General features: G+C 41.6%; 1 protein-coding gene across 1 annotated transcript in view; it reads right to left on the bottom strand.

Annotated features, from left to right (window-relative positions):
• Positions 1 to 839, bottom strand: part of LOC108237844 (E3 SUMO-protein ligase PIAS1-like) — a 52,414-nt gene extending 51,575 nt beyond the window's left edge. Inside the window, exon 1 of the mRNA XM_017419540.3 lies at positions 820 to 839. The gene's annotated coding sequence lies outside the window, so the exon portion shown is untranslated. The remainder of the gene's footprint in view (positions 1 to 819) is intronic.
• Positions 840 to 5,307: the final 4,468 nt, after the last annotated feature.

The following is a 5,307-nucleotide window of genomic DNA, read 5'->3' as shown; positions in this document are numbered from 1 at the left end:
CCACACACACACACACACACACACACACACACACACACACCACCCAAAACTGATCAATAGCTGCTAGATATGCTCTGGAAAGGTAAGCCGAAGCAGCAGCGGCGGCTCGGGAGGAAACCCGACCATGATGCTGGAATAACGGGCAGCAGCTGCAGGAGGACCGTTACCTCCGAGGAGGTGTGTTCAGGCAACAGGTAAATGAGTCACAGGTAGGAGACTGCGTCTGCTGCCTCAGCTTGGCGACAATACGATGCACAACAAGCCCAAACTCCTTCAGAAACACAGACAGGGAAGCAGAGGAATGGTCGCGTGTATTTAAAGAAGCATTTACAGCCAGGTGTGACGGAGCTGGGGGTGCAGACCACCTCACTGTCTGAAGGCTGGCGTCAAAAACAGAACCACTCAAATATGACGAGCCGAAATGTTACAGCTTCGTAGTAAAACTGGACACACACACACACACTCACTCACGGTGTGTGTGAGGCGACAGCCAGCCCCGCCAGCAGCCGGTGTGCATTAGAAAAAAAGGGGGTCCAACAAGAAGCTCACATACACACACACGGCTCTGAACCAAACCAGCGCCTCTCTCAACATCAACATAAACATGATGTTCGCGCGAGCTTTGGCGCTCGCGGATTCAAAAAAAAAAACAGAAAAGAAAAGAAAAAAAAAAGTTTCTGCCGCGTTTCGGCGGTTAACCTCGAGCCTGACAAGATCTCGGGCCCCCCGCGAGCCTTAAGCCGCCCGAGAACTGCGCGGCGCCACAATCAAATGCATCCGAACCGGGTAAATTTATCACGATTTCAGGCTGCGCCTTACCTTCAGTTCCGCACTCTCCGCCATCTTCTGTTTCTGTGCGCAAGCGCGCTGAGGGGTTGTCACATGACTGGGACGCGCAGAGGGCCGCGTGAACGCGCATGCAGCCGCGGCGCTGAGTGCAGGAACACGAACCGGGAGGGGAGAAACTAGAATAGAATAGTTTAACCATCAATGGGGAAGTTTGCATTATTTATTATTAATATTACTGCAGCCATAAAGAGATAAAATAGAGAACAAGAATGAAAACCTGCAAAACAGAATAGTTAGTAGTCTGCAGTAACAGTAAAATTTAAAAAAATCTACTAATAAAATTACATTTTTACTTAATTTACAAAAAAAAAAAGAAAGCATGAAACTTGATCAAACCTAAATGTGCATAACACTATTTTCCATATAAAAGTGCATTTAAAAAATGCCAAAATAAGAGAGGGACACGCCAACAAGAAATACAACCAGGCAGGTGTTTTCCTGTGGTTGAAAAAACAATCGATGCAAACATAAACAGTCATGTTTAGCACAGATTACAGATGATTATCGCACTGTGAGTCGAGATTGCACGGTATCATAGGAAGTTGAATCCTGTTTGTGTTCCTGTTGTGTGATCTTGGAGCAGAGCTGACTGCTGATTGTAGAGGTTCACAAATCATGACCCATTAAAGCACATCATTTGGATTAGATTTGCCAGTACAGCTGCTCTTTTTGTATTCTGAGCAACATGTAAATGGGGGCAATAAACCTACTTGTTTCTGCTCCTGACTGATTTATTGCATAGAACATTGATCATTTATAACACCGAGGCTCTGGAGGAAAGCTTCTTCATACGGATGTTTTAGATGCTGCAGGTTGAACTAACTGTAAAATAAACATAACGTTGAGAGCTCGTGAGGCTGACAAGGAGAAATAAAGTTTTCATACCCATATTTTTATTTATATTTTTCTCATTTTGAATTTGCTTTTTGAGATACTGTATTACTCAGTGAGCTTTGCACCCCCTGTCTAAACCACATATAGGTTGTTAACAGCGCCACCATTTGGTGGACCAATAGAAAGACAGCGCACTAATAAATCTGATAATATAAACAAAAAAAAAGGCATAAACCCTGGGTTAAAAAAATAATTTCATCCATTTAATTCAACCTCTAAAGCCCATGTGTCAAACTCTTGGCCCTCGGGCCAGATATGGCCCTTTTTTTAAGTTTTATCCGCCCCCTGAGGTAATATATTTAATGTATTAGAACTGGCCTACCAATCTGTGACAAATCAAGTCTGTATAGGATGTCCTTTTTTTTCCTGTGGAAAGAGCAGCAAAGATCGTCTAAATGGGACTGATCAAACTGTTGCTGTTCTACTTGCAGCCAGGTAAACGTCTCACTGAAGATCATGTGCATCAGAGCAACAAGCAGTCTGCTCAAATGTACTTTTTCTTTTTGTTTCTTGTATTCTTTTATTTCAAAGTAAGTGTTGATAACTGTATGTTTGGATTTTTATTGAAAGATCGTTTTTAGCTGATGACATGGAAGTTGATCAAATATAATGAATAATAATAATAATAATAATAATACTGTCATGATGTGTGGAGAGTTGGTTGGACCCAAAATGCAGACAGACCAGGTGGAACTCAAAAGGAAACAAATTTATTTACAAAAGGAAAACAAAGGGCTGACGGGGCAGCAACTAAACTAAATAACAAAACAGGATTCCAAAACCATGAGCAGTGAGACATGCTGAGAAACCAGGAAGCTCAGGAACAAACACAATGAACCCGTGACAAGCGAGGGGAAATGAGCAGGTTTTAAAAGCTGCAGGAAATTAGGAGAAGTGGGCACAGGTGAGTGATTACAAACTCAGGGCAGGTGTAGATGGGCGTGGCAGGGTAACAAATGATTGACTGAGGACGAGAGAGTACGACAAGAGCACAGAGAGCAAAGAACCAGCTGACAAAGCAAAATACAGAAACCAAATAACAGAATTAAAGACACAATTAACTCAACACAAAAAAATCCAGATACTGACAAATACTCAAACCTCCTGATGAAAAGCAAGGTGTAGGACTACGTGAACTGCTCTTTTTAAGACACATCATTAGCATTCACTGTGAAGAGACCCCAGGGCAGAGCCAGAACTCACTGCAGGGATTGTATGTCCTTTCTGGGAACACTTTGGGATCCCCGGGAGGAGCTGGAGAGGGTCGCTGGGTTTCCCTCCTAGACCCAACCACAGATAACCTGCAGAAGGTGGATGGATGGATGGATGGATGGATGGATGGATGGATGGATGGATGGATGGATGGACGGACGGACGGACGGATGGATGGATGGGTGGATGGACGGACGGATGGACGGATGGATGATGAATCTGTTTTAATATGATCTCTTTTGTTTCTTCAGTCAATGAGATAAGGTAATTCATATTTTTAAATAATTATTTTGACACATTATATCAGAAAACCGAAGTCAGTTTTTATATTTTTTGATTAAGACTGGCCCTTGGATAGGACCAAGCTTTTATTTTATTTGTTTGGCCTCTTACACAGCTGACTCTGACACCACCGCTCTAAAGCCTTCATCTAGAAAATGACTGACCTCATTGACAAGTTTAGAGACAGGATGCACTACTTTTCTTCCCTAAACACAGTCAGGTTTAGATCAAATGTACAAACTGGACACATTCAAGTAGCTTCTGCAGGTACCTTTAAATAAATGAGTGAGTAATGAGTTATTTTTGACCCCTGACTGAAGGAATGTACCGTATCAATAAATAATTGACATTACTGATTGGGTTTTGATGAGAACACAGTTAGGAAATCACACGGTCATTAGATAGTTTATATTAGGAGTTATTTTTACTCTTTGCTATAAGGAAATCAAAATCACTGAACGTTTTAAAGCCTGATATCAACGAGGACGAAGCTCACGATCTTCACATTAACAATCTATAAAGAGATCTTAAATATGCTTTCAGTCATGAAGCAGCTAAACACGTGTTTTTCCTCAACAGTATCCTGGATAAAAAAATAAATAAATGTTCCTGATTGTAACACGGTCCACAAAACAATTTAACTTAGTGTTATTCTCTGATGTCAGCAGCCAACTCTTATCTGGTTTTCCATCTGAAAAGGAAAACAAAAAAGTGCTGCCACACCTCGAACTCCCCGAGGCGGCGGTGATTAAAGGTCAGCGGAGCGACTCCAACTCAAACTCTTGGCTCAGTCAGTCCTCAGTGTGTCAATTTTTTTTTTTTTTTTTCACCCGGGATGATTCAGATCTGTTATTCCATCCAGCTCGTAATCAGGCTACGGTTAATCTAAAACATTTGTTTTGGCTGAAAGAAAAGAAAAAGTCAATCAAGGGAAGATTCCTCTGCTTTGTCCCAGTAAATAAAAGCTAACACACACACACACACACACACACACACACACACATTAAATCACTGCAACATGTGAACAGCTGGTGAAATTCTGTCAGTAATAGTTGTGACTCTTGACAGAAGCATCTGGTAAACAAGCTGATATAAGATGCACGACGGGATTCCTGAAAAGAAAAGTTGCTGCTAACGCTGTTTATTTAGAGGCGGCAGAAAAGCAAAAAAACTCAAAGACTTTAAAAAAAAAAGACTTTTATATTTTATATGCCGGGCTTGTCATGTAGAAGCAAAACCAACAAGTTTTCGTTCATAAATCACAAAATGAGAGACAAATAAACACCATTTACCCTTTTTCTAGTAAATATTAGAATAACTGGGTACGGGCCAGTGAGCTGAATGATCAGGAACATCAAAATGAATAAACATTTTTTTTGTTTGGTTTTACAGAATCATAATGTAATTTCATAAAACTTTGATATATCTTTGTGGGCGACATACAGATAAAGTCATGTGGGGACTTTTGTTTTGTTTTAAATCATTACTAAATCTTGATTTGAGCTTGTGGATGCCATGAAACGTTTCGAAGCTGTCAGTCATCCTGTCCTAATTATGTGGAAATGATGACGCAGACATCCAGAAGAGGTAGGCAGAAGAAACATCAGCTGACTGATTCATTTGGATTTGAATAGATTTGATCTTACCTGATGAGGGGTCTTCAGGCCTAATCAAGGAGCTGGTCCGAGAAAAGAAGAAAAAACATCACTTGTTCAAAACAGTGGTGGGTTAGGCCCATCCAGAGTCAGGTCCTCTGGACGGGTTCTTTTTAGTTGAAAGGTTTCGTTTTTTGTCCAAAAGACTTCTTCAGTCTGAGGAGCTGCAGGCAAACTCTGCCTTATAAGCAGCAGCTTGCTGGTGACACCCAAAACTAGTTGTTCACGTGCAGAGAAGGACCATCGGCAGATCGTTAGGGCCCTGATGGCTTTCAAACCCCAGAATACACTGCAGCAAAGACTGGTTCATCCCAAACATCCGGTCCCCTGGCACAAACAGAGTAACATTGTGTGTGCTGCTTAGTGCCAGGAGGACTGTGATCAGCTTTCCATCGGGGAAACAAAGCAGCCACTG

The sequence above is a fragment of the Kryptolebias marmoratus genome, linkage group LG15 (assembly GCF_001649575.2).
Source record: "Kryptolebias marmoratus isolate JLee-2015 linkage group LG15, ASM164957v2, whole genome shotgun sequence".
NCBI lineage: Eukaryota > Metazoa > Chordata > Actinopteri > Cyprinodontiformes > Rivulidae > Kryptolebias > Kryptolebias marmoratus.
Note: the sequence above shows the minus strand (reverse complement) of the source record. Positions and strands in the feature narration are given on the sequence as shown.